Raw genomic sequence first — 24,404 nt, forward strand, 5'->3', positions numbered from 1 at the left:
GCTCACCTCTACACACTCCACGAGGAACGACGACACCATGGAGCCGGAACTCCATATTCTTCCTGCGCTAGTCTTCCTGCTCCTGTACCAGGAGCACCAACGCCGGCGGCGAAGACCACGGTGAGTACTGCACCTACGACATAGGGGAGGGGGGAGGCAAAAAACAGGGACACACACACGCAACACCCCAACCCCCACCCCCACCCTCACCCACTACAACACACACACCAATGCATATCCAAACATTACAGTAACACCCCCAACCCCCCGGAAGAATGCAAAGACAAAAGGAAATGAGTGTAACCATTGTAATATATCAAAATAGAGTAAGCAAAAATATACATATATACACAATTTACAAAATACACACCACGAATAGTAGTCCAGGTAATGCACCATTCATAGTCCGTGGACCACTGGGCCCAAAATGCATGGACGAGGCCCACACAAGATACCCAAACATGACAGAGAGAACACTGCAGGGGCATCAGATAGAGATACAACAGGCACCTCAGGGGGAAGGGAAAGGGGGCACCTCAGCCGGATGAGTGCACAACGCCAGATCCACGAGGGGGCTCCATGCCCATTGATGTATCCTGGGGAGTGCAAAGCCACAGTATCTCAAGTCTCTACAGTGGGTGGTTTGCCCACTGTACCATCCTGGGGAGTGCAAAGCTACAGTCTGTCTAGTCCCTACAGTGGGTGGTTTGCCCGCTGCTTCATCCTGGGGAGTGCAAAGCCACAGTCTCTCAAGACTCTCCAGTGAGTGGTTTGCCCACTGCACCATCCTGGGGAGTGCAAAGTCACAGTCTCTCAAGTCTCTACAGTGGGTGGTTTGCCCACTGTACCATCCTGGGGAGTGCAAAGCCACAGTCTCTCAAGTCTCTGCAGTGGGTGGTTTGCCCACTGCTTTATCCTGGGGAGTGCAAAGCCACAGTCTCTCAAGTGGATAACAGTCTCCACTGGTTCTGGAGGGGGCTTTGTGCCCAAGGTTCTTCATCCTGCCAAGAACTAAGGTAGTGGATGGGATACTCCACTGGTTCTGGAGGGGGGTTTGTGCCCAGAGTGCTTCATCCCGCCAAGGACTAAGGTAGTGGATGGGATACTCCACTGGTTCTGGAGGGGGACTGGTGCCCAGAGTGCTTCATCCTGTGTAGGACAGATGGAGTGGATTCATGTCTCCACTGCTTCTGGAGGGGGACTGGTGCCCAGAGTGCATCATCCTGTGCAGGACAGACGGCGTGGATGCATGTCTCCACTGGTTCTGGAGGGGGACTGATGCCCAGAGTGCTTCATCCTGTGCCGGACAGACGGAGTGGATGCAAGTCTCCACTGGTTCTGGGGGGACTGGTGCCCAGAGTGCTTCCTCCTGTGCAGGACAGACGGAGTGGATGCATGTCTCCACTGGTTCTGGAGGGGGACTGGTGCCCAGAGTGCTTCATCCTGTGCAGGACAGATGGAGTGGATGCAAGTCTCCACTGGTTCTGGAGGGGGACTGCTGCCCAGAAGTGCTTCATCCTGTGCAGGACAGACGGAGTGGATGCATGTCTCCACTGGTGCTGGAGGTTACCTGGTGTCCAGAGTGCTTCATCTTGTGCAGGACAGACGGACTGGATGCATGTCTCCACTGGTTCTGGAGGGGGACTGGTGCCCAGAGTGCATCACTCACCCCATGACGGTCCCTGTTGCGTCACTGCCCCTGCCGCTCATGGGCTAGCGGTGCTTGACTTGGCAGTCCTTGCCCTGTTCAGCGGTGCCTGCACGATTCAGCGGTGCTTGACTTGGCGGTCCTTGCCCTGTTCAGCGGTGCTTGCCCTGTTCAGCGGTGCTTGATTTGGCAGTCCTTGCCCTGTTCAGCGGTGCTTGACTTGGCGGTCCTTGCCCTGTTCAGCGGTGCTTGACTTGGCGGTTCTTACCCTGTTCAGCTGTGCTTGACTTGGCGGTCCTTGCCCTGTTCAGCGGTGCTTGCCCTGTTCAGCGGTGCTTGACTTGGCGGTCCTTGCCCTGTTCAGCGGTCCTTGCCCTGTTCAGCGGTGCTTGACTTGGCGGTCCTTGCCCTGTTCAGCGGTGCTTGCCCTGTTCAGCGGTTCTTGACTTGGCGGTCCTTGCCCTGTTCAGCGGTGCTTGCCCTGTACAGCGGTGCTTGACTTGGCGGTCCTGGCCCTGTTCAGCGGTGCTTGCCCTGTTCAGCGGTGCTTGACTTGGCGGTCCTTGCCCTGTTCTGCAGTGCTTGCTCTGTTCAGCAGTGCTTGACTTGGCGGTCCTTGCCCTGTTCAGCGGTGCTTGCCCTGTTCAGCGGTGCTTGACTTGGTGGTCCTTCATTGCCCAGCTGGGCTGGGGCTGGCGGGGCCTTCCTGGCCAGCTGGGCTGTGGCGGTTGGGCCCTCCTGGGCAGCTGGGCTGTGGCTGGCGGGGCCCTCCTAGGCAGCTGGCTGTGGTTGGCGGGGCCCTCCTAGGGAGCTGGGCTGTGGCTGGTGGGGCCCTCCTGGGCAGCTGGGCTGTGGCTGGCGGGGTACTCCTGGACAGCGACGATGGGGCTGGCGGTGGTCACCTGGCCAGTGGGGATGATGGCGGTCTTCTCAGCCGTGCTGGTCCACCCAGACTTTGCAGGTTTCTTCTCCCCCTTCCCCACCTTGGGAGGAGTCACAGCTGAGTCCACACTCCCCCCGGGACCCCTGTGAGCGGCTTGGGTGGCTGGAGTCTTCCCCCTCTCCCGCCGGGCACTGGCCAACTTCTGGTGCTTCACGGGGGACTGGCTGTTCTCTGGCTCCGTGATACACTGGCTGGCCTGGTGGCCGGTGCACTCCACATACCTGTGACAACAGGTACCACTGGTCCCAGTGATTTTGTGGCTGAGGTGCTAGTACGGGACCTATGAGTTGGACGGGGGGGGTGGGAAATAGGTTAAGGGTGGACATGAAAAGTTTTTTGGAGTCACTGGGACGGGTAGCTGGAGGGGGTTTGGGAGTGGAGGAAGAGGTGGTGGTTGTAGGAGGTGTAACTTTTGTGGATTTGGGTGCAGGTGCATGCGCTGGAGGCTGTCGTGAGGTGGATGGCTGTTGGGTGGGTGTGTGCCTGCGTTTGTGTGTCTTCGGAGGGGGCGTCACAGACACACTGGGAGAGGACACAGGGGACGTGTGAATGGTAGTGGGGGTGGTGAGTGCGCGTGAGCGGGGTGTGGTGGTGGGTGTGCTGGAGAGGGACGTAGTGGCTGTAGTGGTAGTGCATGCACGTGTGAGTGTACACGAGACTGGGAGGGAAGAGGGAGACGACGACGAGGGGGACACAGTGGAGGCAGTGGATGTTGGTGTGTCTGTATGTGTGACATGCTTGCGTGAGTGCCTGTGGGATGTGTTTGTTTATGTTTGCTTGAGCTTCCCTTGTGTGGTGAGGTGTGTGCAGGCTGGTCTGATGGTGTGCTTAGGCAGAGGTACAGGGGATTGGGTCTGGGTGGAGGAAGTTGGAGGGGGAGGCTAGACACAGGGACAATGGCTGCCATCAGTGCTGAGGCCAGAGTTTGAACGGTTCGATGAAGGGCAGCCTGACCAGAATGAATGCCCTCCAGGAATGCATTTGTGTGTTCCAACTCCCTTTCTACACCCTGGATGGCATTCAAAATGGTAGACTGCCCAACAGTGAGGGACCTGAGGAGGTCAATGGCCTCCTCACTGAGGGCAGCAGAGGTGACAGGGGCAGGGGCTGAGGTGCCTGGGGCGAAGGTAATGCCCACCCTCCTGGGTGAGCGGGCACAGGGCGAAGGCTGAGGGGCTGCTGGGAGGGTGGTGCTGGTAGGGGGGGGCGGCTGTACCTGTTGAATTGGGGGGCAGAGATGTTGCTGCCACAACAAGGGAGCTCCCATCGGAGGACGAGTCCGTGTCACTGGTTGCAGATCCTGTGACCGCCGTGGTGCTCCCCTCGCCCTCCGTCCCACTGGTGTATTCAGAGTCCGTACTGTGGGCCACCATGCCCATGTGGGATGCAGCTCCCTCGTGCTCCAGTGCCACTGCACCTCCACCTGATGATGCTAATGCACACAAGAACAGGGAGACCGCAAAAAAAGGGGAGGGGAACAGAAGAAAGACAGGTTGAATGTATGGTTTAACGCTACCGTTGGTGGACAAGACAGACACAGCAGCCCTCTGCACTACGCCGCGCTCTTGGGCTCTACAGTGCAATTCCTGGGAAATGGCCTACAAGGCTATGGACGACATCTGCACACATAGATGACACAGGTGCATGAATAGCTGTACTTGGCACTCTCCAGAGGTGGGGTGGGGGCCACGGGTCATGCCTTACGAAGGGGCCTAGCCTACGGAACTCGCCGTGGCCTAGGGAAACCCACAGCCCTCCTCCCCCACCCAGACCGCTCCACTGCGGACAAAGTCAGCAGAATGAGAGTGTACTCACCCCCTTGGGTCTGCTGTGATGCCCTCAAGCGCCCATCCAACTCAGGGTAGACCACCGCCAGGATCCGGAACATCAGGGGGGTCATGGTTCAACGGGCACCCCTCCCACGTTGGGAGGCCATCCCCAGCTGAGCCTCCGCCGTCTTCTTGCTCCAGCGGCGAATGTCCTCCCATCTCTTCCGGCAGTGGGTGCTCCGTCTGTGGTGGACCCCCATGGTTCGGACGTCCTTGGCGATGGCACGGCAAATGTCCTTCTTCTGTTGGGCGCTGACCGACATGAAATGTACAGGGGAAGAAGATAAGTCATTAACAACTGCATCGTCAAAGTGAGTGGCTCCCATCCCTACCCTTGCCATGTGGCACATGCCCCCACCGTCTTTCATGCACGCAGAACTCTGCCCCCTTCCTTCTTACAAAGCCCTCTCCACACAGGCATAGCCCATACAACATGCTTCCTGTGTACTTACCTGTTGGTCTGGGGGACCGTAGAGTAGCGTGTACTGGGGGAGGACCCCGTCGACGAGCTTCTCCAACTCCTCCGATGTGAAGGCAGGGGCCCTTTCCCCAGACGCACGAGCCATTGTCTCTTCCAGACCGAGGTCACAGCAGCACTTGCAATGTAGGTCCTCTCCTGTCGAAGATCAGGTATCGAGTGATTCAACAGCTAGAAAATGGCGGTCACGTCCGCGGCGGTGCATACCATCACCGCCGGCGTACATCGTCATTGGCTCCTGGGACCCATAGGGTCCAATGTTAACCAATGCAGCATTGCGCTGCGGTCTTCGACCGCCTACGGCGACGGTGTACAACGCCAGCGCAGTTACCTCACATCCCATTGTCCCGCTTTAGAGGTCAGGCAGCTGCCATTTCAGGGGCCCACATGGCCTAATTACCAACTGCGTCACACATACCTAGGCCTACTCTCAACACACATACAGGCCAGATTTTGTGTATGAATCGTGTTCTGTGGAGACTGTGGGTACATACATCTGAGTTGTTTGACTCTGTGCTCGCTGTTGTCCTTCATAGGCACCGTCCGCTGGGAGATGTGAGGAGATGGCGGAATCCTCCGGTGTACCGACCGCTGGTGGACCTGTCGACAATAGAGGAAAGAAATTTGATTGTCACCTACAGGTTTGACCATGCCACAATCCAGGAACTGTGTACCCAGTTGGAGCCAGACCTGATGTCAGCAATCCGCCATCCCACAGGAATCTGCCCTCAAGTGCAGGTGCTATCAGTGCTCCATTTCCTTGCAAGTGGGTCTTTACAAACAACTGTGGCCATGGCATCAGGGATGTCCCAGCCTATGTTTTCCAACGTGTTGTCCAGAGTGTTGTCTGCCCTGCTGAAACACATGCGGAGCTACATCGTTTTCCCTCAGGTGAAGGACTTGCCTACAGTGAAAGGTTACTTCTATGCCCTTGGACATATCCCCAACATCATAGGTGCCATTGATGAGACCCATGTGGCTTTGGTTCCCCCCACAGGAGTGAACAGGTGTACAGGAACCGGAAGAGTTATCATTCGATGAATGTACAGATGGTATGTTTGGCAGACCAGTACATCTCCCATGTGAATGCCATGTTCCCTGGCTCAGTGCATGATCCACATGTCCCAGTGAAAACCGGACCTTTATCCCTGTTTAATGTTTGACCTGGCAAAAATGTTTGACTAATACAACCTTCAATGCACCGAGTAGTTACCGGGGGTGATTAAGCATCAAGTCACTTGTTATTATGATTGTTAGAAATGGGGTCTTTGGTTGACAGTCAGGTTACCCCCTGTTCAAGCAAGGACCCTCTCTCTAGTCAGGGTAAGAGAGAATCACCCTCAGCTAACCCCTGCTTACCCCCTTGGTAGCTTGGCAGAGCAGTAGGCTTAACTTCAGAGTGCTAGGTGTAAAGTATTTGTACCAACACACACAGTAACTTAGTAAAATCACTACAAAATGACACAACACAGGTTTAGAAAAATAGGAAATATTTATCTAAACAAAACAATACCAAAACAACAAAATTCCACACTACACAAGTCAAGTTATCAATTAAAAAGCAAGAAGAGACTTTGGGGGTCATTCTGACCCTGGCGGTCATTGACCGCCAGGGCCAACGACCACGGAAGCACCGCCAACAGGCTGGCGGTGCTTCCTGGCCAATTCTGACCGCGGCGGTAAAGCCGCGGTCAGAAAAGGGAAAACGGCGGTTTCCCGCCGGTTTTCCCCTGGCCAAAGGAATCCTCCATGGCGGCGCTGCTTGCCGACCCCCTTCCTGCCAGCCTCTTCCTGGCGGTTTACACTGCCAGGAAGAGGCTGGTGGGAACGGGTGTCGTGGGGCCCCTGGGGGCCCCTGCACTGCCCATGCCACTGGCATGGGCAGTGCAGGGGCCCCCTAACAGGGCCCCAGCAAGATTTTCAGTGTCTGCTTGGCAGACACTGAAAATCGCAACGGGTGCCACTGCACCCGTCGCACCCCAGCAACTCCGCCGGCTCCATTCGGAGCCGGCTTCATCGTTGCTGGGTCTTTCCCGCTGGGCCGGCGGGCGGCCTTTTGGTCGGAATGACCCCCTTTATGTAGTTTAAAAAATGTACCTTGGGAGCGTCAAAAATAACCCAACACGGGTAAGTGTGCATCAAAAAGGGCTTGCGATGCGTCGATTTCACTCACAAGTGAGACCTTGCGTCGTTCTGCCTTTCGGCGGGTCGGGCACATCGTCTCTTCTCTCGCCAGGAGAGCGATGCGTCGATCCGGTCAGCACTGTTGGGTGCGGGCAATCCTTGCGTTGTTTTTACACCCCCAGTGGTGTTTGCGTCAGATATTCAGCCGCACGATTATCCGAAAACCACGCAGCGCGGGTTGCGATCTCCTAGCCTCCGTCAGCGATGCTGCACGTCATTTCTCCTGCTCCGTGCGTCGATTCTTCAGTCGCGTTTCCTGTGAGTGTCGATTTTCAGCCTCAGAGCCGGCGGTGCGTCGTTTCTTCAGCCGCAGATTGGAGTTGCGTTGATCTTTTCCCTGCACGGTGCTCTCTGCGTGGATTTCTTCCTCTTAGGCTGCCAGTTTCTCTTTTCAGGGTACCAGGAACTGGATGGGCACCACAGGGCAGAGTAGGAGTCTCTCCAGAGACTCCAGGTGCTGGCAGAGAGAAGTCTTTGCTGTCCCTGAGACTTCAAACAACAGGAGGCAAGCTCTAAATCAAGCCCTTGGAGAGTTCTTCTCAAGATGGAGGGCACACAAAGTCCAGTCTTTGCCCTCTAATTCTGGCAGAAGCAGAAACTGCAGGATAGCTCCACAAAATAGAGTCACGGGCAGGGCAGCACTTCTCCTCAGCTCTTCAGCTCTTCTCCATGCAGAGGTTCCTCTTGTTTCCAGAAGGGTTCTAAAGTCTGTGGTTTCGGGTGCCCTTCTTCTACCCAATTTCAACTTTGCAGTAGGCCTACTTCAAAGTAAAGTCTCTTTTGAATGTGAAATCCTGCCTTGCCCAGGCCAAGCCCCAGACACTCACCAGGGGGTTGGAGACTGCATTGTTTGAGGGCAGGCACAGCCCTTTCAGGTTTGAGTGACCACTCCTCCCCTCCCTAATAGCACAGATGGATCATCAGGATATGCAGGCTACACCTCAGCTACCTTTGTGTCACTGTCTAGTGTGAGGTGCAACCAGCCCAACTGTCAAACTGACCCAGACAGGGAATCCACAAACAGGCAGAGTCACAGAAATGGTATGAGCAAGAAAATGCTCACTTTCTAAAAGTGACATTTTCAAACACACAATCTTAAAATCAACTTTACTAAAAGATGTATTTTTAAATTGTGAGCTCAGAAACCCCAAACTCCACATGTCCATCCGCCCCCAAAGGAATTCTAGTCAGGGTAAAAGAGAATCACCCTCAGCTAACTCCCGCGTACCCCCTTGGTAGCTTGGCAAAGCAGTAGGCTTAACTTCAGAGTGCTAGGTGTAAAGAATTTGTACCAACACACACAGTAACTTAATGAAATCACTACAAAATGACACAACACAGGTTTAGAAAAACAGGAAATATTTATCTAAACAAAACAAGACCAAAATGACAAAAATCCACACTCCACAAGTCAAGTTATCAATTAAAAAGCAAAAAGAGTCTTTATGTAGTTTAAAACACACACTAACACTGTTAGCGTAAAAATGTACCTTTGGTGCGTCAAAAATAACCCCACGCGGGCGAGTGTGCATCAAAAAGGGCTTACGATGCGCCGATTTCACTCACAAGCTAGACCTTGCATCGTGTCCTCCTTTCGTCGGGTCGGCGCGTCGTTTCTTCTCCCCACAGGAGAGCGATGCGTCGATCCAGTCAGCACTCTCGGGTCCGGGCAGGCCTTGCATTGTTTTTACACGTCCATCGGTGTTTGCATCAGAAATCCAGCCGCACGATGATCCGAAAACCACGCAGCCCGGGTTGCGATCTCCCAGCCTCTATCAGCTATGCTGTGTGTAGTTTCTCCTGCTCTGTGCATCAATTCTTCAGTCGCGTTTCCCACGAGCGTCGATTTTCAGCCGCGGAGCCGGCGGCGTGTCATTTCTTCAGCCGCAGATCGGAGTTGCGTCAATCTTTTCCTCGCCCGGCGCTCTGTACCTGGATTTCTTCCTCTTTCAGCTTCTCCTTTCAGATTCCCAGGAACTGGATGGGCACCACAGGGTGGAGTAGGATCCTCTCCAGAGACTCCATATGCTGGCAGAGAGAAGTCTTTGCTGTCCCTGAGATGTCAAGCAACAGGAGGCAAGCTCTAAATCAAGCCCTTGGAGAGTTCTTTTCAAGATGGAAGGCACACAAATTCCAGTCTTTGCCCTCTTACTCTGGCAAAAGCAGCAACTGCAGGATAGCTCCACAAAGCACAGTCACAGGCAGGGCAGCTCTTCTTCCTCAGCTCTTCTCCAGGTAGAGGTTCCTCTTGTTTCCAGAACTTTTCTAAAGTCTGTGGTTTTGGGTGCCCTTCTTATACCCAATTTCTCCTTTGAAGTAGGCCTGCTTCAAAGTAAAGTCTCTTTTGAATATGAAATCCTGCAGTCGTCAGGCCAGACCCCAGACACTTACCAGGGGGTTGGAGACTGCAGTGTGTGAGGGCAGGCACAGCCCTTTCAGGTGTGAGTGACCACTCCTCCCCTCCCTAATAGCACTGATGGCTTGTCGGGATATGCAGGCTACACCCCAGCTACCTTCGTGTCACTGTCTAGTGTGAGGTGCAACCAGCCCAACTGTCAAACTGACCCAGACAGGGAATCCACAAACAGGCAGAGTCACAGAAATGGTATAAGTAAGAAAATGATCACTTTCTAAAAGTGGCATTTTCAAACACGCAATCTTAAAATCAACTTTACTAAAAGATGTATTTTTAAATTGTGAGCTCAGAGACACCAAACTCCAGATGTTCATCCGCTGCCAAAGGGAATCTACACTTTAATCAGATTTAAAGGTAGCACCCATGCTAACTTAGAGGGACAGGCCTTGCAACAGTGAAAAATTAATTTAGCAATATTTCATTGTCAGGACACATACAACACATTACTATATGTCCTACCATAACCTGACACTGCACCCTGCCCTTGGGGTTACCTAGGGCCTACCAAAGGGGTGTCTAACATGTAAGAAAATGGAAGGTTTAGGCCTGGCAAGAGTGTTCACTTGCCAAGTCAAATTTACAGTTAAAACTGCACACACAGACACTGCAGTGGCAGGTCTGAGACATGATTAGAGAGCTACTTATGTGGGTGGCACAACCAGTGCTGCAGGCCCACTAGTAGCATTTGATGTACAGGCCCTGACACCTACAGTGCACTTTACTAGGGACTTACTAATAAATCAAATATGCCAATCATGGATAAGCCAATTACATACACATTTTGTAAAGGAGCACTTGCACTTCAGCACTGGCAAAGTGCCCAGAGTTACAAAAACAGCAAAATCAGAGTCCAGCACACATCAACAACCTGAGGAACAGAGGCAAAAAGTTAAGGGAGACCATGCCAAGGATGAAAAGTCTAACAATGATCCTTGTACAAATAAGCGTTTGTGAATGGATCACAATTTATTAGGCACTCTTACTGAGGTCCAATATATGCTTCCATACATCGAATGTAGGAATGAACCTTTAGGGATTTAAACATGCAGCTCATTTCCTGGACAATCCATGTGAGCAGCTTTTACCAGTGTAGGTCATTCATAGATGCCTTCTATCCAGGGAAAATGTTTACTCATGCTATTTCCCAGTAAGGTACCCCCCTACTGCAGGCCAGGGGGGATTCATTAATAGTACCTCTATGCCTCCCTTGTACACATAAAAATATCCCAATTGTCAGACCCCAAAGGAACCTAGCAACAAACCTGTCTAGTAAACTAAATTAAAAAGTCCCCTTCTCTTTCGGGGGAGGGTAGGATCATAGGGTTTACTTAATAGCACTGAGGCTCCCTTTTTGACTGCACTTTGTCTCACTCCTTCAAACGTAATATTATTCTGTATCACCTTCACTAACTCAGCAGCCTTTGTCAGTGTTAAAACATCTTAGTAACTAAGGCCACTCCACAATATGGTTGTGAATTTAAAATTAATTTTGTGGTTGTCACAAGTCATCTGCATATATTGGGTGATGAGTGGTAAGCCTGACTCACAAATATGGGTGTCCTTTGTTTTCCTGCATTGCTCCAGCAGCAGTATGTCTATTTCCTTTAATCCATTTCTACTGTTTGTGTGTGTTTCAAGCCAGTCTGATACTTCTTTGGAATCAGTAGGGAACATTTCTTTATCATCATCAATTAACTTCAACTTAGCTGGAAGCAACAAGAGGTGCCGCATTCCTATCTCACAAAGGTGTCTCTTGAGCTCCAGGATAGACAACATGCCCTGCTGTTCCACAACTGTGTAGTCAGGGATAATCAGTACCAAGTTCTTTTCCACTTTTAGTTGTCACATTTTGCAGAATGGTGTCTTTATCATGAAAATACAGTAGACACAACCCTTCAGGCATAGGATGCTCATCCCTAGGTGGTTAAACCATCAGCAACCCATGCACTCATTCTATCTCATACAACTTAATCTGTCTAAGGGGTGCCACCTCAGTTTCCAAACACAATTCTCAGAAAGTTACAATCTCAGTACCTTCCACACTTTCAGGAAGGCTTGCCATGCATTTAGTGCTGTGACAGGAGAGAGCTTCCAAGGCCTCAGGCTTGTATTACAGGTGACTTACTCTCCGTGTGATTCTAATCTGCGGTCTTCATGGCATCAGTGTTAGGCTATAACTGGGAAATATATTCTTCTCTTAGTTTGATACTATTAGCCAATTTTTAATGATTGAATGAAGAAGCCAATGTACATGATGCCAGTTTTTATTTTTCCTTCAAGGGTCTCTCTTGTGGTCGCAATGGTTTCCAGAATGTTATTCAGTTGAGTAGCATAAAAGTCTTGGTTTTCATCACTACCCTCCTCCAACACAGCATCCTGAACAAGGTTACAGGGCACTGTAGATAGCTGTGAAGAATCCCATTCCTCAACCAAGTCCTTGACTGTCTCAAAATATAAACACAGTTATAAGATTGCAACAGGAATTTCGTATACTACAATCAGAGGATAAGGGCCTAATTACGAATCTGGCAGTCACTAGATCCCAAACTTGCGGTGGCGGTCTGGACCGATGCTGCTGTGGCGGTCTGAATGCCACTTTATAACACTGGCGGTCTGACCGCCAGGGTACCGCCATCTCTGCCTGGATCGGTGATCACAATGGGTTGATGGTGGGTGCAGGTTGCAATCAGTCAGGGTGGCACTGCACGCAGCGCCACCCGGCTGATAACAGCCTGGTTCTCTGCCAGCCTTTTCAAGTCAGTTTCACCACCATCAAAAGGCTGGCATAGAGCAGGTGCAAGGGGCCTCAGGGGGCCCCTGCTCTGCACATGCCTGTGGTATGGGCAGTGAAGGGATCCCCCTTCCCAGCACCGCCCTAATGCACACTGTCTGCTGTGGGTACCCCCTGCGGGCGGCAGCATTGATGCCGGCTCGACTACAAGCTGGCGACAATGCTGCCACCACTTTCCCACTCGGCTGACCGGTGGGAACCTTGGTTTCCACCGGTCAACCCAGCGGGGAAGTCATAAAGGTTCCGGGGGGGAAGTCACCACTACAGTGGCGGCCACACTGTCGGGAGTGTGGCTCATGGGTGTTCCCATCAGCCAAACTCGTAATCAGGGCGTTAGAATGTGTATTCTCTCTTAACTTAAGTCGAGGAGGCCTATTTTCAGTGTTAAAAGCAGAACTTAAAGGCAGTAATCAAGTTTCATTACTCGCAGGAACCAGGATCCCTACCTAGTCCTTCCTCCTCATCCTTAACATTTAACGATCAGAAGTCCTACATGCATTCATGCCCAAAGGCACAGCCTGTAATACTAGTAGCACCGACAGAGAGGTTCTTAGCTGATCCCCAAAAATGTGCTATCTCTAGGCCATAGTCAGTAACACATCCTACATATTAAAGTGAGGAATGTTGTCTTTTGTCGTATTCCATTGGTTAAATGCAGTGACTCTTTATGTTAACATTTTTAAGTTTTCTTTGAATAAATGCAAAAATTGTTCAACATAAAATCAAATGCTGTTTCTCACGATAGTGAACTACTGACTTTAAAACAGGGTCATCAAAATAGAAAAAGTTATATGACTACCTTAATTTGTCTTGTAGTTGAGAGTTGTTGGACAGAAGAAAAGAGATCTACTCTCTTTCATCAGCCGCTATCGAATCAATTGAAGAATGTCTTAGCACGAGTTGTAAACCCTCCTATAAGGTGTTTTGAACGTATAGACTTACGGCCTGATTTACAATAAGACAGGCACTCTGCCAACCCTCAGGGTTGAGGAGGTAATTTCCTCTGCGATCCTGGCTGCACTACTGCCCTCTATAATTTGAGATCTCCACTGGCCCTGCAGAAATCTCAGTGCTTTCAAAGAAGGCTTATGTATTGGTGAGTGGCTGTTGTGTTCCGGACGGAAACACATCAAACGTATTTGTTTCAAAATTTTACCAGGGTTTCCTTGGCAGTCCCAAATTGAAAATAAAAATCATCAGACTGCTTCTGCTCTAAATTGGGCAGGCGGTCTGATGAATCAACACCGGCAGCCCCACATCTGTCAGGCCATTGGTGTAGGGTATCTGACTATGGATCCAACATGGTCACTGCCATTAGAAACATGGCGGTCCTCCTCACTCAGAATAGAGTGGCTGGTGCTCAGAGAAATGTGAGGCAATACCCACATGAATTTGTAACTAGGTCAGTCCTGGAAAAACCTAGAATATTATACAATTCATAACCTATGGAGTAACGATTAGTGGGAAGTCAGTTGTCAATGGTGAAAAAAGAAAGAGGATGTATGCAAAGATTATATTTATATTGTGGTAAATCTGGCCATATAATGAAGGATTCTCAGAATGAACTCGGGTTTGGCAAAGTCACATATTTTTTCTAAGCTTTTACAAGATGGCATTGAAATGTTCTGAAAGTACACTTTTGTATGAAAATGTGATAGCAGGTATCTTGTGTAATGGTTTCACCAGGAAGGGTATCTTGCGCTAAATCATTCTTAGGATACCAGTCAGAGGCTGGTTCGAGTAGAAAATGACTCTTGGTAGTTGTTCAATGAGAACCTCTTTTGACGAGAAAAATGTTAAAACTGGAATTTTTCTCGTGTAAATAAGAAAAAGGCAAACAACATGCTAGATTATGTGAGCCATGTCTGCCACGATAATACTCTACCACAACACTAGCATCATCCAGTTAACAAAGCCCCCAACAGTTCCTGCTTGAAGAGTGTGACAAGTCTATCAGCACGCCAAGAAGTGCCAAATGGGAATATGGTGCCTTGGCACCTCTTTAATTCTTAGCTCGACAATAGCTGATGGTGCATTATACTTTGCTATTTAATTTGTAACTCGTGCAGACAAAGGTTCACACAATCATCCCATATTTAATTTATATGACTTACTGATGTCTTATGGGAGGGTTTTTTCTGACACTTATTTGCCTCAGTCCTCTGCTATTTAGCCAGTGGACATAATATACTGCGATATTTCCAGATTTACTTGCTACTTTGTATATGATAAACATATTCCCTCCCTCACTTGCTGGTGTGCTTTGCCACCTTCCCTAATGATGAACAGTCCAAGGAATAAGCAGAATGACATTGAAAGGACTTTTTGAGTACGTAGCAGTGACAGGTCTCAAATTGATAGTCCATATTTATTCTAAGGCTCTTATTTTGATTACTGCATACAGTCCGTTAGGTTCTAGCCAGCAATAGTTTGTTCTGATTTTGTGGTTTATAACCTCAAGTAATCATACGTCCATCACGCCACGAACTGTCAACTGAACTATATTGATGGCGTGTTTATTTACGTATGAACAGCATCAGTGGTAGTTTATGAAGTGTCCTAAAGAGAAACAAAGTAATTACTAAAAGCGTTGACTTAAGGGATATAAAAGGGCATTTAGAGTGTTATTGACTGACAACATTTCACTTTATATTTCACTGCCCAAAATAACAGCAGATCAAATGTATGTTATTTTTATAATTTGTTTTGCATATGCCAAGGAAATGCTGCCCTGTATGCATCGCCTTCGTGTTTTATTTGTATTTCTTTAAGAACTTGCAAAGCGATTAAACCAAAATGCATCAACGTAATTACCTCTAAGGTATGAACATAATTAAGAAAATCAAAAAGAAGGCTGAACACCATGAAAATTAAACATGAATGTGTTATATAAATTGACAACTTTTCTAATGCATGCTGAGTTCTGAGTTGCAGAGGAACCTTGTTGAATAATAAAATAATAACTTAACCCTTTCTTCCAATAAGGTACCTTCTCTGAAAACTGGATGCCACAACGATCCAGATAATTTGGGGTCACATCAGTTCCATTAGTGTGCTGCCTGCTGGGCCATTTATTACAAATCATGACATCCTTGATTAAATGATTCATGTACAGTTATAAGGAGTTCGTATGGGGTATTTGAGAAGTGTGGCCAACGCCACATAGCAGAATAAAGTAAGTGTCTTTAAATGTGCCGATTTATGTTGGTGCAGCAGCATTATGGGGGTCATTACAACCCTGGCGGACGGTGTTAAAGCAGCGGTAAGACCACCAACAGGCTGGCGGCCTTTTTTTCAGTATTATGACCATGGCGGTTACCGCCATGGTCATCCGCCGCTTCTCCGTTCCGCCCGCCAGGGCGGAGACGACCGCTGGGCTGGAGACCTGGGTCTCCAGCCCGGCGGTCGTCACAATACCGCAGCCGGTATTTTGACCCGGCTTACCGGCGTGGATTTCCAGCGGTAGGAACCGCCATGAAATCCATGGCGGTAAGCACTATCAGTGCCAGGGAATTCCTTCCCTGGCACTGATAGGGGTCTCCCCCACCCCCCACCCCCACCCCGACTCCCTTCCCTACACCCCCCACCACCCCTGCCACCCACCAAAGGTGGCAGGGCCCCCCTCCCCACCCCGACCCCCAACATCACATAACTCACACACATATGACACGCACGCAGGCACCACCAACACACACACGCACACACACCGACATACATGCCTACATCCACACACACAGTCAGACACGCACACCCATGTACAGACATACACGCACACATCCATACAGACAAACATACAGACATACACGCACTCATTCCCTAAACACGCAACACCCCCACAAGCATACACGCACTCACACACCCCCTCTACATACACAGACGCACACCCCTATGCACCCATGCACCCACACAACACACAACACCCTCCCACCCCCCTCCCCTAACAGACGATCGACTTACCTGTTCCGTCGATCCTCCGGGAGCCATGGGGGCTGCTCCGCCGACACCACACCGCCAACAGAACACCGCCGCGCCGAATCACAGGACGTGATTAGCTGGGCGGTGTTCTGTTGGCGTGGTGGTGGAGGTGGAGAAACCTCCACTTCCCCGCCGCCCACCAGTATGGCTGTTGGTGGCTCTCCGTCCTAAAAAGGACGGAGAGCAGTAAACAGTCATAATACGCCGAGCGGCAAACAGCCTCCACTGGCGGTCTTCCACACGGCGGTCCCTCAGCGGTCTTGTTAAAAGACCGCCGAGGTTGTAATGACCCCCTATGTCTCTTTTAAGTCTACTTTTCAGTTGTGTGTGTAGAAAAATAGGTTTCAGGGATTTTCTAAGTGAGTAATCATAGATCTATTTCAGTGAGTTTTAAGATATGATGGAAGTTTACTTCATTCCTTAATAGTATATTTTATACACCAATCAGTGTGATGTCTTGAATGTCATGAAGTAAGGGGCATGTGTAGTTACATTTTCTTGAGATGGTGAACAGATGACTAGCTTATTCCCTGAAGCTCATAAGTACAGTGTGGGAGCAATGAGATCATCAACTACTGTTTTGAAATGGTCTGGGGAAATTAGGTGATTTATTTTATTTTGAGTGAGTGAAAGTAGAAATTTACAATCATGGTTACCTGGTTGATGTGTGGTAAGAGGCCAAAGTACAATCCAAGTTGAGAATGAGTGATTTCACTGTCAAAGAGAGAAACATGGAAGAGAATCTTCTGATTTTGAAGATGTCCAGACTGAATCGGTCAAAATTATGTCAGTGCGAGGGAGTGTAAAGAAAGAAATTTGTTATTTATGAATTGGGTGTGAAAAGGAGGAGTGACATGAGTTCTGAGGAATTTCTCCGCCACCCACTTATGCATTTTGTGAAAGCAAGTTCAAAGGATAGCGATGTCTTTGTTGATATTGTTAGGTAGATTTGTCTGTCAGGTGCATATTGGCACACAGATATTGATAAACTCCGAGATCAGGATCATTGGCAGCATTTTGTGTTGAAGGTGGTAAGGATAGAATTGATTCAAGAGATTCATAACAAGACATTTCAGATCGTCCTGAGGTGTATTTATCAGCCTAGGCTCCTTAATTGTTTGTTGTTGAAAAAGGATGAAAGTCACCTCTAAGCCTTTCCTTAACAGACAATGATATGATGATCAAGTTTCTTGAAAACTGCTGAAAATTATAGGACTACATACCTGTTATTGAGCTTCAGTACGCACCAAGGAATGAATGTGAGTTATGCAAATACACATGGGGGGTTAAGTTAGAATAGACAATGTGTGCTGCACGTCATCCAGAGTTTTTAGGGTGACTGAATCTTTTCTGAAACCAGGACAAAAATCAGATTGGTTGTCTGCAGCAAGATGGCCCATGCCAAAGATTTTATGCAATTTATTTGTAAGGCATCTATCCATGCCTTTCTGTAGCCAAAGGAGGGCCAATACCGGTTAAAGGCTGAATAAAAGGTCCAGATCAAAATTGGGTGTTTTGTGGAGTGAGTAATTTGTCCTGTATTTTAAAACTCTAATACATTTCTATGGGTAAGCGGTGTGCTTATTGGTTCACACTAAATGGATTAACATTTGGGAAAGATAGTCACTGGCAAAATTGCGGTATTCACTGGCAAATGATAAAGATAATATGTTGGCTTGACCAAATTAGTAATTTAGAGTAGATCTTCTATTGTTGATGAGAATGAAAGACTTCCAATTTTCTGTAGGTGTTGAATTGTCAATTAATGAGAGGTTACATTTTTATTCATTTATGTTCACACATATCTTTTGTGAAATTGTGGAGCAGTTCATTACATTTAGAGAGTAAGAGTGATGGCATGTGGACAGGATGAAAGATGGTATTGGATTGTATGTACCTGAACGGAGACTAAGGGCTTGATTTCGATTTCGGCAGGTGGGTTACTCCATCACAACGGTGATGGATAGCCTTTCTGCCAAAACATAAATCCAATAGGATTGAATGGAATTTATTTTTCGGTGGATAGGCTGTCTGTCACCATTGTGACAAACTGATTTTTGTAACCTTTTTCCATCCTTTTAGGATAGTGAGAAGTAAAGGGAAATTGAATATTCACAATTAACTTGCCACCACCCTCATCAATCTTCATTTGTTTCAGAGTGATTCAGGAACCTTGGTTGACTTGGTATTTTTGAGATTTTATCTCTGGAGAGGAACCACTGACTTGACTGCCATATGAATGATGATATTGTAGTCCCTGATCAGTGCTTCATTTGAGCCAGTTGCTGCTGGTGGGGGCCAATAACACTTAGTTTTGCAACAGGTACTTATTTCTCCTATCAGCTAATTACTAAGTGCAGAAAAGGCAAAAATACATAAATCAGAAAGACTGAGGAAATAAAAGACGGAAAAAACTCCCCAAAGGTAGAAAGCAGGAACCTGCAAGAGGCAGATAAAGGGACAGGGAGTGTCTGCCACTAAATTAAATAGTCTTGATGTGGATTTAAAGCTTCCAGTCACCATTCAGCACATCCACGATTAATTGCACAGGCTGCAGGCTTCTGAGCAGTGCTTAGGGCACCGGCATTCTTTCTACTATACCTTATACATTATTAAGCACTGTTCCTGAATGTGTTTTAGATGTCACCCTGTAGGTCCAGATGCTTTACTTCAGAGGTAATGAGGTTTTGGAAAAAAGGTGGGTTTTCTCCCTCAACAAATAAAAATCAAACTTTTCTTAGCAGGGTTAGTATTGGTAAAGGTAAATGCGGAGGCAGTCATTTCCTGTCACAATCAGTAATGAGGTTGGATATTTCAGGATGATAAGTGTTGGCTGAAAGGACTTTAAAAGCTCTATGCATTAATAAGATTTGACACTTAGATTATGAAGGCATGTAGGTGTGAGTTTGCTTAGTACTGATTAGGGTTATTTGTGTTAGTGTGCTTGCAGTGATATCCGTTGTGGTGAAGGCATGAGCTCCGGATAGTAGGAATAGTGAATTCAGTTAAATATAAGTATATTGTTGAGTACTTAGGTACACTGAACAGTGGAGACATAAAAAGCCTTGGTATCTTTGTGCATCCTGCACATATTGTGGTGGCAAATCCTTGGAGTAAGTCACTACAGATAATTTTGCTTCCAGTTACTTAGGAGGAAAGAGAAAATATGAAAAAACTAATAAGCAGTATTAATATGCATGCAGAATGAGGTACAATGGAAGACACATTTAGCAGAAGAAAGTGTTCAGTAAGGGGGTAGGAGTAGAAATAGCACAGCTAGGAGTATGCATAGGAATACATAGGAAAATATAAATGTATATGTAGGAATATGTACAATAGTGATTAGGAGTAACGGTAGGTGAATGTAGGAGTAAGTGTATGTAAGTAAGTGTATGTAAATAAGTGTATGTAAATAAGTATAGGCATTGAGTAAATGTAAATGAATGTGCATGAGCAAGTGGGAGAAATAAGTGCAGAAGTAAATGCAGGACTAAGTGAAGACATAGGTGTAGGAAAAATCATTACTAAAGTAAGAGGAAGTAGGAATAAGAATAGAAGTAAGAGTTGGAAAATGTAAGAGGTAGATTAGGAATTAGGGGTAAGAGTAATATATGAATATGAGTAATTACAGAAAAATAAGACGTTTCACAACCGCCAGTGCGAGCAAGAACTTCCAACTGAAAACCTCAGACTTCCCTAAACCAAAACAACAAAAGCATTAGTCAAATTAGAATGCTCTAGCAGAATGATGTTGGGTACAAAGGGGAAAAAGGAAGAACATACAGGAAAAGCAGAGATTCTCCCACAGCTAAATATTCCAATCATGCAAAATGGATGAAGTGGTTATTTTCATTCTATATACTATGCTAAGAATATGCCATTTGTGATACTGGTGATTCAAATACCTCAATGCTGAAATGCATGCTGGTTTTAGAGGAGGGGTTGAGACTAGTTTAGCTAAAGTGTCCAGAAATCCTGCAGTGGGACTAAAGACAAGAGATACAACAAAGCACATATACAGCATAGGCAGGATGAAGAAGGGGTCAAAGAAGCAAGAATAGTGCAGCAAAGTGAGTGAGAGGGGTATAAACTAACACAAGAGTTGGTGAAACCCAACAAGACATATGTTTGCCAGGCAATGAGTGTTTACATCTTGCCACAGTTTATAGTGTCTTTGCCTAGAATGACTCAGAAGAGAAAGCTATACCATGAACTATAGAGGCAGCTGCCATATTGGATTGGGCCCTATTGTGGTAACATTCAGTAAATCTACAATTAAAACCCATCATCTTGCAGTGGGATCCATGCTCACCATAAGTTTTCAGTCTTCAAATATGTATTGGTTGCCATAGCCTCCTATTCCCCTTATGTCTTAATATTACTAACACTTGCTGATATTTAACTTTGGACTGTAGTGATGTGTTTGAACCGCTATCCTGTTGGTGAATTCTGACACCATGCATTGTACCACTAGTCCACAGCCCCAGCTAATCCTGATCAAACCAATCTTTCTGCCCCTATGAACAGGTTCAAGAAGGCCAACTAGAGTACTCTAGACCGCAGTCTCTCTTCACAAGCTCACATGACCTACTGCTACTCCAACGACCCAGCCAATCTCAGCCTTTCCGGCTTTGCTGTGAACAGGAACACGTTGAAGGAAGCCATTCAATATGCCCATGGTATAAGTCTCACCCTACAAGCCGCCACACTCAGAAGTCATATGCCCTCTATATCACACCACATATCTTTCCTTCCAACAGAAAGTGGCCCAATTAAACAAATCTCTTGCATGAGCACTCAGTCTTACCTCAAAAGACTGCTGGCTCAAAAAGGACACCTGACCTATCTTTGCTTCTCAGTAATAGCTAGACATAGTCAGCCCAGCCTTTTCACATACTAGAACAGGTATAAGAATGTCAGTTAGCACACTCAAGTCCTACTTAACTGCAAAAGTCAGTGTTTCCAAAGAGACCCACTCCTACCCCATAGACTCAACAAAACTTGATTCATCCAGTTTTTCTGTCCCAGAAACAAGAAGACCATAAGCATACTCAAGTTCAGAATCACTCCAAAAGCCAGCACAATCACTGAGGTCACTTGCCTTACTGCTACTCATCAGTCTGCCTCTCACAGACTGACTAACTTTCCCGTCACCAGGAACAGTTCAAGAAGATCAACCAGCATTCCCGATGACTCAGTCCTGCCTCACAAGGCAATGCATTCATAGTGGTCACATCACCTACCTACAATCTAGAGACTCAGCTAATCGCAACTCATCCAACAGGAAAAGTTTCAACATACACAAGACTTTATTTTCTCAAACAACCTAGTAACCTCACGGAGCTCACGTGACCTACTGACACTGCACACCCCCAGTCACATGCAACCTACTTAGTTATTCCGTCACCAGAACCATGTTCAAGAAGGACAATCAGTGTGTCCGAAGCCTTACTCTATCTACACAAGCTAAAACACTCATGGAAGTCATGTGATCTATTGTTACTCCACAGTCACTTGTGGCTTTCCCAGCTCTCCTGCTAGCAGGAACAGAGTTAAAAAGGCCAACCAGAGTGCCCCAAACATAAGTCCTGCTCCATAAACCAGTGCACTCAGGAAATGTTTGATCATACTGTTACTATGCAGACCCTAGCCGTCATACCTGTACAGCCAACCTGCCACTACAGGTTTCAGAAAACACAACAGAGTGCTCAAGACCTTAGTCTTCCTTGCAATGTAGCAGAATCACACAGTTCATGTGACCTATGCTATTCCACAGCCATAGCCATTTATGACCCACCATGGCTTCTTTCTATTAGGAGAATATTCCAGCTGGCTAATGAGTGAACATTACAAAAAGTATTGTTTCTAAGGCCAGAGGGCCGATGAGGATTACTTAACCTACTGCTAATGACTTTCTGATGAGTTCACGAAAATCAAATACTAGTGTCAATGGCTGTAGGTTACTGGCAATGTACCAAGACTCAAGTGGCAACAAACAAAGATGTGTATAAAGACAAGGATATACAACATGTCCCACAATGCAATCCTTAAGGAGTACTAGAACTGTGGGTATGCAATGTGCAGCTCCACCTTCTGAAACTTTCTGAATGTTGATTAAATGGTTGAGAAGTACCACTGAGTACTGCCAAATTGTCATTTTGAAAGTGTCCAAAAATGCAAAAACGGGATGCTTTAAAAATGAACGAAATCCCCTTCTACTTATGACTACCTAAAACTACTATTAACTGCATTAGATGGAATGCATGTGGGAGAACTGGTGCTGATAAGCCTACAATGTATTTCCTCTCTCCCTGTATTGGACAACATAAATACTGATGGTATCTAGTTTGAAAAACAAAAGATACACAAGAAAATGCACACATAAAACCTCCAGCTACTCTTAGATTTGTCTGGAATCAATATGTTGATAAACAAAGATTTAGATGGGTTGTGGAAGGATGGTAAAGACAAAGAGAAGAAGGATGATTGCAATCACAGAAAACACTACAAATAGGGCTTATTTGCAAGCCCCATTGCTGCGCTGCCCTTCTCCACAGAGCAAGGGCAGAAATGCTTCATCTCTACAAGATACGGCACATTTCTGTCCTCTCCCCTGCGCTGGAACACAGTGGGCTGCCTAGTGCCGATGCAGGCACCCTTGCACCATGGTTCAAGGACGACTGCATCACTTACAGGACTGTTTCTATGCAGGAAGGGGCACATACCTGCTCAAAAGAATCCATGGAGACTTTTTCCTCTTTCTATGTGTGCTGCAGAATGCAGCTCACATAGAAAGAGTATAAATGAGGAGAAATAAAGATATTTCTCATTGCAGCGCCTCCCCTGAGGATGCGTACGATTTTGGTGCATTCCCAGGTTTACAATGCCTTGTAAATCTGGGAATGCGCCAAAACACATGGGTGTTGAATGGGAAAACCCACTGCAATGCCCATAGAACACCTCCCCAATGCACTGTTAGGCAGCGCAGCGATTTTTCGCTGTGTTTCCTCACACCATACCTACAAGGCCACAAAAAGTGGCTTTGTATGGCCTTGTAGGTATGGGCCTACACAATGTGCCAGCAGTGTGTCACAAAACGTGACGTACTGGCAACGAACTGGGCTGGTAAGTAAGCCCCTTAATGTATAATACAAGCAGCCTAACAGGGAATTAATTGTTCACTTGTCTTTCTTATGGCCATGTCAAGCCCAGAAAAAAACTTCACAGAAATGTCAGAGTACTTTTAAATATAAGGGACAAAGGATGTAAACAAAACAAAAAAAAAACATGCCAAAAGATATACTACAAAAATTGATTCATCGTTACTGGACCTGGTACAGCAGACAGAACTAAAATACAAGCATTGGTATAGCACTCTTTCTGGAAGTATGAAAACGATTTTCAAGATGTGAATTTGTGATATTTCTGGAGACTAAATCAACAATCGACAAATTAAACCTTATTTGATTTATTATAAACAGTATACCACAATTAATTACCTTTTACTACCTGAAGAACTGGATAGAAAGGGTATTACTGTGAAGTAGAAGCCTAGGGTTTCATCAGGTCATGTTCTGGTGAGCCTGACGCAAAGGGTCCCAGACTCATGCCTTTTTCAAAGAAGTTGAACTTTTGATACGGTTTAGTTTTCAACAGAAAATATAAAGGCAATGTTTCTATAATTTTTCACTTTGAGTAAAGGTTCAGTCCAGTACAATGCAGTCTGAGATACATTGAAGACTTGGGCTATAGTTGGGTTGTTGAGTTCCTACTAAGGCAAGCTAGATATAACTCTGCTTCAGATATTGATCACCAATTCAGTAAAGACAGCAGAGATTGTCCTTCAGTTTGTTGAACATTTTGAAATCTTTCAAGATGATTGATACAAGCTGGACATCAACAGGTGGGTTTGTCTATAAATCTAACGTAGAAAGTAGTAGTAACTGAATTACAATTTGTGAGGCAGGACAGGGATATGGAGTAATTCTTAGTTCACAATTTAAGGCATAAATCTTTAAACTTTATCCATCTCACTTTATAAATAAACATTTATAAGTAGACTATGCTTCCTGGTTTAAACCCAAGCTAAAGGAACCTCTTTATGTTATATGGTAATGTAACAACTGTCAGTTTTTATTAG

Source organism: Pleurodeles waltl, chromosome 9 (assembly GCF_031143425.1).
Source record: "Pleurodeles waltl isolate 20211129_DDA chromosome 9, aPleWal1.hap1.20221129, whole genome shotgun sequence".
Taxonomy (NCBI): Eukaryota; Metazoa; Chordata; class Amphibia; order Caudata; family Salamandridae; genus Pleurodeles; species Pleurodeles waltl.